Genomic DNA, 14,245 nt, shown 5'->3' on the forward strand with positions numbered 1-14,245 from the left:
CAGTAAATACGACTGAATTAATCGAATGAATGAATGAATGAGTACAGGGGGAGCTATGGTACAAAGTACCAAGTCCCGTTGTATTTTTCCCCAGCACTTACATAGTATCAATTCCAGGGGTTAATTCAGAGATGGGCACATGGTGAGTGCTCCACAGACACCAAAGTTACTATTAAAACAGCACACTGCACCCAATGTATGCTCAATAAATACCATTAGTAACATTGCTACAAAAATGAGATGACGTGGCCATCTGTTCTGGAGGAAAAGGCCGTTTCTGCTGTCTTGTCTTATGCCATCGAGTCGTTTCATTCATTCATTCAATTCAATCGTATTTATTGAACGCTTACTGAGTGCAGAGCACCTAACTAAGGGCTTGGAATGTACAATTTGGCAACAGATAGAGACAGTTCCTGACCAAAGACGGGTTCAGTTCTGACCCACAGCCCATGGACACATCTTTCCCAGAACACCCCGATCTCCATCTGCGATCGTTCTGGTAGTGGATCCGGAGAGTCTTCTCGGTAAAAATACGGAAGCGGTTTACCACTACCGCCTTCCACGGGGTAAACTCGAATATATGCCCTCGACTCTCTCCCACGCAGCTGCCGCCCAGCATGGTTGAGTTTTGACTTGTAGCAGGTTGCCTTCCACTCGCTAGCCACTGGCCAAGCTAGGAATGGAATGGGTAGGCCTCTGCTGGACTCCTCCTCCCACAGCCGATACTGGTGGAGGACTGGAAACTCTCCAGGTGCCACCCTGAGAGGAAATTTCTGCTGTACTTTTTTTCCAACTCGTTTCTTTACGAGTATGAGTTTTTCACAGCGCTTCTATTCTCCGTATGTTAAAAGGGAAGTCAAAATTTTTACCAATTGAGATTATAATATAAATATTGAGATAAGTTTAAGTTTAACATTTTTCATGCTCAGCTCGTTTTCACGGCCCTCTTCATGTGCCTGGCACTGTTGTGTCCCGACACAGATCTCGGCTAGAAATTACACCTTGTTGCATTTCAGCGTCTCCATTAAAAAGCATTCCTGCCAGCTAAATCGGCACACGTATTAATGAGGCTTCAGAAGAATAATTAAGCCACGAATAACAGATAGCTTCACATAACTTTTCCTGAATGGGGGGAGAACGTTAATAATGAACTAGAGGATTTTATGTTACATAAAAAAATAATTGGAGCTTTTATTGTTCGAAGACGCATGACTTTAAACAGATTGCCTTATAATCCCTCTTTTAACGAAATGGCGATTTACATAAGAATACGGTATCGTATTATATATCATATTTCTTCATTATGCTGGGAGATTTTGTAGAGGAGAATGGATTGTTTCAGAAACCTCCTTTATTTCATTTAAAAGAATATTAGAGCTGCAGCAGTTCGTAATAGGTTCGGCAACATAACGAAAACAGGGACTTAGGTTTGAAAGGTTGGCTGGTAATACCCGGGATAAATCTGAAATGAGTGGATCCCACCCTCATTTTAACAGCTGTAAAGTTCTTGCACTCCATGACTGAGCTAGCTGGGCTGCCTGAGTCAGGAAAATGCTTGCCATCCTTCCCCAACCCCACTATACACAGTTCTGTATGATGTCTTTATATTACTGTTTTTTTTAAATGGCATTCGTTAAGCACTTACTACGTACCAGGCACTGTTCTAGGCACTAGAGGAGATAGAAGCTAATCAGGTCCCACATGGGCCCACGGTCTTCGTCCCTATTTTACAGATGAGGTTACTGAGGCTCAGAGAGGTGCAGTGACTTACCCAAGGTCACACAGGAGACAAGTGGCAGAGCCTGTATGTGCTTGCTGAGGGTGATGGGGTTATTTGTTGCCGAATTGTACTTTCCAAGTGTTTAGTACAGTGCTCTGCACACAGTAAGTGCTCAATAACTATGATTGAGTGAATGAATGAATGAATGAATGTTGTTTCCCCATGTGTCAAACGACAGTGAGCCTTGGCCCCGAGACTTAGGGCCCAGAAATCTGTGCAGAGGAACTGTTTATGAAGCTTTGCAGTGTCACGTACACTCTTTCTCATCCCTGCCCATCCTGTACCCTCTGAGCCTCTGAGTGCCAGAGTGAGATAGGTAGACAGGGATGCAGCACATCATAGAGTGAATGCCAAGGCTTTTTTCACTTATTCATTCACTCAATCATATTTATTGAGCGTTTACTGTGTGCAGAGCACCGTACTAGAGAAGCAGCGTGGCGCAGTGGAAAGAGCACGGGTTTGGAAGTCAGAGGTCATGGGTTCGAATCCCGGCTCTGCCACTTGTCAGCTGTTTGACTGTGGGCAAGTCACTTAACTTCTCTGTGCCTCAGTCCCCTCATCTGGAAAATGGGGATGAAGACTGTGAGCCCCACGTGGGACAACCTAATGACCCTATATCTACCCAGCGCCTAGAACAGTGCTCTGCACATAGTAAGCACTTAACAAATACCAACATTATTATTATTATTACTAAGCGCTTGGGAGAGTACAGTATAACAATAAACAGACATATTTCCTGCCCATAATGAAAAGTGCCCCCAGAGAAATGTTGTAGGTTCATATGACATCACTTGGAATGTTGACATGAATCAAAAGTATTTATTGAGAAGCAACTTGATTTAGAGGATAGAGCACAGGCCTGGGAGTCAGAAGGTCAGGGGTTTTAATCCCGACTCTGCCACATGTCTGCCACATGACCTTGGGCAAGTCACTTCACTTCTCTGGGCCTCAGTTACCTCATCTGTAAAAGGGAGATTAAGAGTGTGAGCCCCATGTGGGACTGGAACTGTGTTCAACCCGATTAACTTGTATCTACCCCAGCACTTAGAGCAGTGCTTGGCGCATAATAAGCACTTAACAAGTACTAATAATAATAATGATAATAATAATACTGATGGCATTTGTAAAGCACTTAAAAATATGTGCCATGTTCTAAGCGCTGGGGAGGATACAAGGTGATCAGGTTGTCCCACGTGGGGCTCACGGTCTTAATCCCCATTTTACAGATGAGGTAACTGCCAGACAACTTAACTGACTTGCCCAAAGTCACAGAGTTGACAAGCGGCGGAGCCGGGATTAGAACCCATGACCTCTGACTCCCAAGCCCATGCTCTTTCCACTGAGCCATGCTGCTTCCCTATTATTATAATTGTACTTCTGTGCTAAGCACTTGGGAGAGTTTCAGTAGTAACAATAGACACATCCTTGCCTTCAAAGAGCTTACAGTCTAGCAGACGCTGAGCTAAATAATGGATAGAAGGCTGCAATGGAGTAGTAAAGATTTAAGTGCCATGGGGAATACATATCTAGCATAATGTAATGATGTCATACAGAATATTGGCTTGGCACAGAGTGACATGATGATGTCATGTGGGATTTTTTCCTGCCTCGGGGTTGGGGGAGGGAGGGGGGAAGTGTTGGGAGGGCAGATGTGTGCTAATGGTATAGACTGCCTGCCCTGGATGTGAAGATGAGATTAAGTATGCTTCTGTGGGATAAATTTGGGGTGATAAAATAGGTGCGATGCAATCAGCACAAACAATTTCAGGATCAATCGATCACTGGCATTTACTGAGCGCTTACTATGTGCAGAGCACTGTTCTAAGCGCTTGGGAAAGTACAATGCAAGAGAATTAGCAGAAACATTCCCCACCCATAATGAGTTTACAAATTACTAGAATGAGTTAAAGGACTGAAGTTGGTCACAAACTTGGAGCCCAAAAAATCTGCCCTGAAGACTTGTAAGCTCTAGGCTGTAAACTCGTGGGCAGGGAACGTGTCTGTTTATTGTTCTATTGTACTCTCCCGAGAGCTTAGCATAGTAAGTGCTCAGTGAATACCATCAAATGAATCACCAACCACTGCAAACCTGGTCATAGAGACTTTGGTCTACACTATAGCATCGTGGGGACTCCTCTCTCTAAGGGTCTTTTTCATCTGTCCCTGACTCAGCTTCCCACCTCCTCCAGGGCCTAGATGGGTGTTTGGGTGAGAAAGACCGGCAGATAGGTTCACTGACATTGCCCGCGCCCGCCAGCCTCTGTGGAAAACCTGGAAAACCAACTAGAGGATGGAGAGAAGACCTGGCCGACTCTGGGGACAGAGGGAACTGTGGATTTCCCACAGAGCTGTAAGAGTTTATTTTAGTCGCGAGCTGTGGACGTAGCGCCTTGGCTCATCCATGTTTTGCACAGATATTGCCATCCCTTACCTCAGATCTGGACTTAGCCATTATCAGCTTATGGGATTCATCCCCACGGGAAGTTTGTGCAAACGGAACAGCGGTAGGTTCCAGAGAGGTTTGGATGAATTTGTGGATGAGCAGTCACACAGTGGGGCCCTAAGAGAAAGCAGAGGGAGGTTGAGATCCACACCGTAACTTAGAAGAGGTGTGACCTAGTGGATAGGGCCTGGGCCTGGGATTCAGAAGGTCCTGCGTTCTAATCCTCACTCTGCCACTTGTCTGCTGTGTGACCTCGGGCAAGTCACTTAAGGTCTGTGCGCCTCAGTTACCTCATCTGTAAAATGGGGATCTGCGAGCCCAGTGTGGGACAGGAACTGTGTCCAACCTAATTCCCTTGTATCTGACCCAGCAGTTAGTACAGTGCCTGGCACATAATAAGTGCTAAACAAATATCACAATTATCATTATTAATAAGATGGAGGGCAACTATCACCCAGTTCCTCCGAGCATACTTGGTGCCACTTTCAGAGGCAGAATCCTGTCTCATTCGGAATGGAATTATTTAGCTAAAGGCAGCTTCTCCTTCAGAACCGTCATGTCAGGGATTGAGGCCCAGCATCTAGTTATGGTAATTAAGTGTTTACTATGTGCCAAGCACCTGTCTAAGCAATGGGGTAGATACAGAGTAATCAGGTTGGACGCAATCCATATCCCAGATGGGGCTCACGGTCTTAATTCCAATTTGACAGTTGAGAGAACTGAGGCACAGAGGAGTTGAGCAACTTTCCCACAGCCACACAGCAGACAAGTTGAGGTCCCAGGATTAGAACTCATGCCCTCTGCCTCCCAAGCCCATGCTCTTGCCACTAGGCCATGCTAGTCTCAGTTTGGGCCTCCAGACAGCTCCGCAATCTAGGGCTGTATCGGAGATGAAGCCTGTGAGCACCATGTGGGACAACCTGATTGCCTTGTGTCTACCCCAGCTTTTAGAACCGTGCTTGGCACATAGTAAGTGCTTAACAAATACCATTATTATTATTATTAACTGCTCTTGGTCTGGGTCTCCTCATCTGTAAAAGAGGGTTAAGATCCCTGTACCCCCTACTGCTTTGAATGTGAGCCCAGTGAGCGATTGTGCCTAGTTTATCCTCCACTTACCCTAGTACTTGGAACACAAGTGCCTAATAAATATCATTACTGGTAACGCCATTCTGCAGCACAGACTCGGATTTTGGAGAGCTTGGAATCTCTCTCGGCCTCTGGTTTTTCTCTGGGGATCACGGGTCTCCCCAACCCCCTTCCCTAACAGCGTGGGTTCCTCTCCTGAGATTTCTTGATTTCTTCAAGAAGCTGGAGGGGGCAGGGCCTTTCCTATGAAGAGGTTTACCTCTGCCCTTCCACCCGGGCTCAGGATGGGGACCAGACAGGCAAGCTGCAAGCCTTCTGGGCTTCATCTGTTGGGTGACAAAGTAGGCTACTATTTTCATGTTGTTTTTATTCCACTACTTTATTAATGTGGCTGCCGACTCCCATTCACCAAAGCACTTCCCAACAGAGTGTCTCCGCTTCTATTACACTTAAATCTCTTCAAGTGTAGGGACCAATGCTTAACCAACGCTCGCATAAACGGTTGCATAATGGCCGGTTCACGAACACACAAACCAACGAAGACCTTCCTTAACTAGGCATTATTTCCTGAGCTCCTAAAAGTCAAAATGTGAGCCAGTTCCCCCTGTGCTAGTATAAGGAGTCAGGCAGACAAGACGTGCATTTGTTTAACTTCTCACACCTCATGTATTTTCACAGCCCAAAGTTGAGGCTATTGACTAGGCTTTCTGAGAGAGAGAGAGAGAGAGAGAGGGAGGGAGGGAGGGAGCGGAAGAAAAAGAACTCAAACAATGACTGTATAACCGAGAAGGAATCCTCTAATTTGGAGGAAAAGATCCCAACCCAATTAAGCGGGTGAAGGCTCAGAAAAGGATCTGGGTCAGGTCGGAGGGAGATCTAGGGAAGAGTTGGGAAGGTAGAGAAGATTTCTGCTGCGATTGACTGATGAGCCCCGAGGCAAGCGCAGAAGCTGAACTGTGAAATCCAGGTGAGCTTCAAAGGCCTTTCCTCCTGCAGAGCTGCCATCTTCAATAGGCCGGAGATCAAAGAGGGCTTGAGGTACTCTGGGTGAGAGAGCTGTCTGAGAGCCCAAGTTGTAAGCTACATGCCTAATACAGATAAAAAGGGAAAACTCTGCCACCCACCCGCTTCTTATCCCCATTTTCTTCCCTTTTTCCTCTTTTTTCCCCCTCCTCCCCCTCTCCCCTCCACACACAAGATGGATGTCATACCAGTCGTTGTTGGGAGGGGAGATATTGGTCAATGTGGTTTATTTTATTTCAGCTGTCTCTTTTTCATTTCTTCCTCAATCGTTTTGAGTCCTGGCAGACTTTAAGTTCTCATATTTAACCCTCCTGTCAAAATGAATAGAGATGATTTATGTGAAAGAATTAGAAGGATTTTTAGTAAAGGGCAAATATTTCCTCTCCTTTTTAAAGCAATTCATTTTCCATTTTTTGGACATCTGTTCCCAATTCCAGATGACCTTATTTTTTTTTATTTTTTATTTTTTAATCTTAGGTGAATTTGACAAGTTCCAGCTTGTTTGGCTCTCACTGCTGTGTTTTCCCCATTCTGATCCCGTTGATTACAATACAATATTAAGAGAGAGTTTGGGAATGTCATGCTTAATTCCATGAGTGAGATTTTCCCTCAAATCCCTCCATGGTGTCCTTAGTGGGAAGAGCATGGGACTGGAAGACAGGAAACTGGATTCCAGACCCGGCTCTGACATTGTCCTGCAGTGATGAGCTCGGGCAACTTCTCTGGCGCTCAATTTCCTCATCTCTAAAATGGGGATAAAATAGAAGGTCGGCCCAGTGCGGGACAATGACTGCATATGATCTGATAATATTGAATCTATCTCAGTGTTTAGCACGTAATCAACCCTTAATAAATACCAGAAGTACTATTTTCATCCAACAGTTCATTTGAGGCACATGGAATTATCTTTTGGGTTTGAAAATGGCATCCATAAGGAAAGGATGGGGCGGATTTGGATTCTGTGACAATCCATAGAAGTGAAAAGAATCTTTCTACTAGAGGTCAGGAAGAGGAACGTCAAAGGGCTATCCAACCACTTTGCCAGTTTTCCTCCTTAATATTCAGAGAGTGATTAATACTCATCTGGTGTTACTAGACTGTGAGCCCGTTGTTGGGTAGGGATTGTCTCTATCTGTTGCCAAATTGTACTTTCCAAGCGCTTAGTACGGTGCTCTGCACACAGTAAGCACTCCACAGATACGATTGAATGAATGAATGAATGAATGAATGAATGAATGAATCTGGTGCTTCAAGATGCCCAGTTAAAAGGGAAGGCTCAAGTATTGTCAGCAGTGCTAGGAGGTGAACATCCTTAATTAATCCTTAATTCCATTTTAAATGGGAAAACGACATGGATTTCCGGGGTCGTGTGAGAATTTCACAGATGCTGGGAGCTTGGGTCCTCGTAAGGAATGGGCCAGTGATTTATCCCCAGATCAGCCTCCTCTATCCTGGCCAGGCTGAATTCCAAAGGGGAACTGGCTGAAGGGATGGATAAGGAGGTTTCGGTTGGGATCCCAAGACTGTAAGCTCATTGTGGGCGGGGAATGTGCCGAACAACTGTTCTATCGCTTTCATTCATTCAACCATATTTATTGAGCACTTACTGTGTGCTGAGCACTGTTCTAAGTCCTTGGGAGAGTCCAACAGAACGATATACGGACACATTCCCCGCCTACAAGGAGATTACAGTCTAGAGGGAGCTTACTCTTCCAAGTGCCTAGTACAGTGCTCTGCACACAGCAGATGCTCAATGCTACGACCGAATGACAGAGCTGGGACTAGAACATGGCCTGAACCCCTAGGCTGGTGCGCCTTCCACTGACCCACACTGCCTCTTAGGAGATGTCATTCGAAGACGGAGAGTATCCTCACTGATAGTCCTGTAGAACCGATCGGGCCTTTGAGTGACCACTTTTCCCAAAGGATAGCCAGACTCAGACTTGGGCCTGATAAAGATAATAATCATGTTGGTATTTGTTAAGCGCTTACTATGTGCAGAGCACTGTTCTAAGTGCCGGGGTAGATACAAGGTGATCAGGTTGTCCCACGTGAGGCTCACCGTAAATCCCCATTTTACAGATGAGGGAACTGAGGCCCAGAGAAGTGAAGTGACTTGCCCACAGTCACCCAGCTGACAAGCGGCGGAGCCGGGATTAGAACCCATGACCTCCGACTCCTAAGCCCGGGCTCTTTCCACTGAGCCACGCTGCTAATAATAAGAAGGAAAAAAATGGTATTTGTTAAGCGCTTACCACGTGCCAGACAGCACAGTGAGCACTGAGGTGGATATAAGTAATTCAGGTTGGACACACTCCCTGTCCTGTGGGGGGGCTCACGGTTCCAATCCCCATTTTAACCATGAGGTAACCGAGGCCCAGAGAAGTGACGTGCCTTGCCCAGGGGTCACACAGCACTAACCTCAGCACGGAACAATTTCCATCTGGAGGGAGATCCCCCCCGCCCCCCCCAACTCTATTAGCAGCGACTCAACTCCGGGGATGCAGCCTAACGTTGGCCGGCCGGTCTGTGGTTCGAAGAAGTTGTCCGGGTGGGCCCGGTTTGCCACCTCCCCGGCTGGCGACGGGCCGGCCAGGCCCATCTATTCTGAAATGTGACCAGCAGCCGGCAGCATTGCTCCACAGTGCCTTTGGCTCCCTGCCATGGTGCCAACTCCGGGCCTCCCTCTCAAAATTTCCAGGAACAGGGCAAGAAAAAACTGGTCCGTATCCATCCCTCGGGCACCCACCAAACCCTCATCTACCGAGGCCTCGCGCCGGTTAAAAATGTCCGGCGTCTCAGGAGAAAGAAACGTATGCCCACTCCCGGGCTTGGGAGTCAGAGGTCACGGGTTCCAGTCCCGGCTCCGCCGCTGGTCAGCTGTGTGACTTCGGGCAAGTCGCTGCTCTGTGCCTCAGTTACCTCATCTGTAAAATGGGCATTAAAACCGTCCCAGTTACACGGGACGACCTGATCACCTCGTATCCCCCCGGCGCTTAGAACAGTGCTTTGCTCATAGGAAGCACTTAACGAACGCCACCGCTATTATTATTATTTAGGGAGGCATCATGGCCTAGGGAAAAAGACAAAGCAGGAGACCTGGGTTCTGACCCCAGGTATGTTCCTGGCCTGCTGTGTGAGCCCAGACAAGTGACTTAGCCTCTCTGAGCCTCACTTTCCTCATCTGTAAAATGAGGAAACAAATACCTGCTCTCTCTTCTTCTTCTCCCACTCCCTTCTGTGTCGCCCGTGTGGCTGGACTAGCTCCCTTCATTCACCCCTCCCTCAGGCCCCCAGCACTTATGGACATGTCCGTTATTTAGTTATTTATATTAATGTCTGTCTCCCCCTCTAGACTGTAAGCTCACTGTGGACTGGACATGTCTCCCAACTCTGTAATATTGTAATAATAATAATAATAATGTCGGTATTTGTTAAGCGCTTACTATGTGCAGAACACTGTTCTAAGCCCTGGGGTAGATACAGGGTAATCGGATTGTCCCACATGAGGCTCACAGTCTTAATTCCCATTTTACAGATGAGGTAACTGAGGCACGGAGAAGTTGAGTGACTTGCCCACAGTCACACAGCTGACACGTGGCAGAGCCGGGATTCGAACCCATGACCTCCGACTCCCAAGCCCAGGCTCTTTCCTCTAAGCCACGCTGCTTCTCTCTCAAGCATGTACTCTCCCAAGCGTTTAGTACAGTGCTCTGTACAATTGATCGATTGATCGATTACACCTCTTCCTGTGAAAACAAATTCCCTGTCCTTACCAGCAGTTGTGAGGGACCTTATTGAAGGCACCTTATTGAAAGAATCAAGAAGGGAGTGACATTAGATAGGTGCCCGGGTCGGACGAAACCTGAAGAAGGTCCTGTTCTGTATCATTCGATTCTTTCATTCATTCAGTCATATTTATTGAGCACTTACCGTGTGCGAAGCTCCTGGGTACGTACGATGTAACAGTAAACGGATTTCAAGTTGCTTCGCTTCTCTGGGCCTCAATTACCTCGTCTGTAAAATGGGGACTGAGGCTGTGAGGGATTGTGTCCAATACTATTTGCTTATATCCACCCCAGCACTTCGTACAGTGGCTGGCACATAGTAAGTGCTTAACAAATGCCATAGTAATATTAAGAGTCATAATAATAATTTTTTGGTCATCAGATCAGGCCCAGTCCCTGTCCCACATGGTACCGGTCTAAGAGGGATTGAGAGCCCGGACCCATTTTGCAGAAGAAGAAATTCAGGCCCAGAGAGGTTAAGTGACTTAGCCAAAGTCACACAGCCATCCAGCGGCAGAGGTGGGATTAGAACCTGGATCTCCTGCCTCCGGGACCCAAGCGCTCTCTACTAGACTTTTGTACCATGCTACTGGCTCCAACGACCTGGACCAAGATACGGACTGTCTACGTGAATTTTCCGGGATGTATTGATGAATAAAGAGGACCTAGGCCCAGGCCAGATGAACATGCCTGGAGATCATTAAATGAGACATTGTTACATCATTCCTGCATGTAATCAGCAACAATGGTTGTGGTTAGACTAGTTAAATAAACATATGGATGAGAGGATGACTCATTAAATCAGGAATCTGTTGCTGCCTTAGGTAGTGCCATTTCACGAGGGGAAAATATTCTCCGATAATAGTTTCGGCGACACTGTCTGGTCTGAGCTGGGGGGTCAGAGGCATGACGACAGATGAGGCAGGGGGTCTCAGTTTGTATTCCACCCTTTTTCAGGTGAATGTAGAGTTTTTTGGGGCATCGGTAGCAATGTTCTTATTCTTTCATCTATTGTATATTTGGTAAAGTGTGTCTGCTGGCCTTCCCCCTCTCACTCTAATCTCCTCAAGGTCACATACTCAAGGATATTCACTCATTTGATTGTGTTTATTGAGTGCTTACTGTGTGCAGAGCACTGTGCTAAGCGCTTGGGAGAGGACAATTCGAGAATAAACAAGGGTAGGCTTTCCAGGGGTGACTCTCAAGTGCCAAGTAGAGTGTCGTGTTGTCATTTGGCACGCAGTGTGTGTTGTTCCACACTCAGTAGGAAGACAGTGCAGTCTTCTGCACCAAGTACATACCAGGGACAGTGACCTGTATGGAGTTGTAGGAGTGGTAATGGTATTTATTGAGCTCCACTGGTTGCAGGGTACTGTTTAAAGTTCTGTATAAAGCATTGCATTCTGCAGCCTGAAGATGCTCAGTCAATACTGACGATGCTGACTTTCGGATCCTCCACGAGTAGCAGGATAGAGTACGGGCCTGGGAGTCAGAAGGTCATGGGTTCTAATCTCAGCTCTGCCGCTTTTCTGCTGTGAGAACTTGAGCAAATCACCTCACTTTTCTGGGCCTCAGTTGCCTCATCTGTAAAATGGGGATTGAAACTGTGAACCCCATGGGGGAGAGGGACTGTGTCCAACCTGATTCTCTTGTATCCACCCCAGTGCTTAGTACGGTGCTGAGCACACAGTAAGTGCTTAGCAAATACCATAATTATCATTCCCATCTCCCCCCAGTCTCCAGTGAGAACTGCCTTCTTGCTTTTAATTAGCAGAAACTGTGCCTCATTTTCTTTTTGCATTTTTACCACCTGGACTCTCCTCTTTTTGTTTCTCTGTGGGACCAAGATACTGAGTGGATTGGGCTGGAGGAGCTGAGGGGAGAAGAGTGGAAATAAATCACCTTTGGCAGCACAGGAAACTGTTTTAAGTCTCCTGCTCTGGAACAGACGAACCCCTTCTGGCCAAGAGAGGGCTTGTAACGAGCAGCCTCCCCTACCCACCCCATCTTTTGAGCCTCAACTGCCCCTTGTCCACTGTGGAAGCTTGGGCAAATCAAATTCTCTGTGCCTCGGTTACCTCATCTACAAAATAGGGGTCAAGACCATGAGCTCCATGTGGTACATGGACTGTGTCCAACCTGAGTAGCTTGTATCTTCCCCAGTGCTCAGTACAGTGCCTGGCACATAATAAGTACGTGACAAATACCATTTAAAAATCAAAGTGTGGGAAAGAGATGCCTTCTCAGTTTAACCCAAAGACTGTTTCCATTTCAGTCTGCTAAAGTTGAGAGTCTTTCACCTCGGAGAGCCCGCAATCATAAGTGCAGCATTTGTTTAAGCATTTACTATGTGCCAAACTTCGTGCTATGTGCTGGGGTAGATACAATCAGATCAGACCCAATCCCTGTCTCACATGGGTCTCACAATCTAAGGGGGAGGGACAACAGTTATTAAATCTCCTTTTTACAGTTGAGGAAGCTAAGACCCCAAGAAGCAAAGTGACTTGCCCAAGGTCACCCGGCAGGCACGTGGCAGAGCCGAGATTAGAACCCGGGTCCCCTGACTCCCAGGCCTGTGATCTTCCCACTGGAGCACGATCTAGGCACAGCGTCCAAAGGAACCCTAGCTGGAGAAATGAGGTCCCGGATAAACTAGTCTCGCCGTTTTCTCATTGTCAGCCTTGAGCAAATCAATGTTAATCAGTGGTATTTATTGTCTTCTGAGTGCAAAATTCCATTCTAAGTGGATGACGGCAACAAAACGTACATTTCCTGCCTTGAAGGAGATGTCAGTCCATTGTGGGAGTTGGATACAGACAAATGATTCACAAATACCAGAAGGGGGGGGGGGGGGGGAAAGCGAGGATGCACATACATCTCCACTGCAGACAAAACTCTAGTTCTGAAACATCCTCTGGGTTGGGGAGGAAAAGGATAACCTCACTTGGAGCCCCCCCCCACTAGCCCTTTGCCTTAAGCCAGATATCTCATCCGCATAGTAAGTACATTCTATATCAGGCCTCTATCTATCTGACACCTCCAGTCTTCCAAGTAGGGAGAGCTTTTCCTTGAGAATCTTGAACATCTTTGGCCAAATTACTTTTCCCCCCATCTCCCTCCTTGAACCAAGCAAAATTTGACACTAATGCACCTGAGCTCTGAGGCCTGAAAATTATTGGCTTGTCTCTCTCTCTCGCCTTCTCTTTCCCTCGCCCTCCTCTCTCCGTCCCATATTCTCCCTCCCTCTCTCCCTCTCTCGGGGCTCAGCTCCAGCTCTGGAGGAGGAAAAATAAAAACATGACACTAATGGACTTCTCCTGTTCTCATTTCAGGGGAACGGCAGCATCCCGTGCATCTCCAACCATCTGACTGCGGATCCATTAGCGACGTCTCGCTCTCGTCTCCTCCTCTCCTCCATTAAACCATGATACTTCCACCCCCAGCTGGCATTTTTCAAACGGACCCAAGTAAGGCGTGCTGGTTCTTTTATTCCTCGAGGAGTCAAACGTGTTAACGTTTCCTGAGCTGGCTGCCAGCGTGGCATCTCCGAGGCAAAGGGCGAGGACTTTTTTTGAGATGTCTATTTCTGGCTACTCACCACCCGGGCAGCTGAATGGACGAAAGGGGGGCGGGGGTCCCAGCGGCCCCGGTGAGGGGGAGGCTAGCCGCTATCCTTCGCTGTCCTTGGAGGGGTCCGCTTAATTCTCTCTGCCGTTTCATTCATTCTTTCATTCAGTCATATTTATTGCACGCTCACTGTGTGCGAAGCACTGTACTAAGCATTGGGAGAGTGCAATACAACAACACACAGACACAGTCCCGGCCCATAATGAGCTCACAGTCTAGAAGTCTAGTGTCTAGGCTAGTGTCATCGACTCTGGTTCTCGGTTTAGAAAACTTTCCCCATCCAACAGCTCTGAGGTTCTGTGGAAATGAGTGCCAATTAATGAGCCCGATTTTCCCCATGGGAGACTCAGAAGGGTGCTAATTCTGAGTCTGCTGATGCCCCTTCTTCCCTCTGGCCAGGATCACTGCTCGGAGCCAAAGTCCGACAGGTTGAGGTGTCAGCAGCCACAAATCACGTACACACACACACACACACACACACACACATGAGCATGG

At 47.2% G+C, this 14,245-nt stretch overlaps 1 non-coding gene across 1 annotated transcript; it reads right to left on the bottom strand.

Annotated features, from left to right (window-relative positions):
* Nucleotides 1-631: 631 nt before the first annotated feature.
* On the bottom strand, nt 632-769 carry LOC114805526. Its single transcript, XR_003753499.1, has one exon. It is a non-coding gene; the product is annotated as a small nucleolar RNA SNORA7 (small nucleolar RNA).
* Between the last annotated feature and the right edge of the window lie 13,476 nt (nt 770-14,245).

The sequence above is a fragment of the Ornithorhynchus anatinus genome, chromosome 18 (genome assembly GCF_004115215.2).
Source record: "Ornithorhynchus anatinus isolate Pmale09 chromosome 18, mOrnAna1.pri.v4, whole genome shotgun sequence".
In the NCBI taxonomy this organism is placed as follows: Eukaryota; Metazoa; Chordata; class Mammalia; order Monotremata; family Ornithorhynchidae; genus Ornithorhynchus; species Ornithorhynchus anatinus.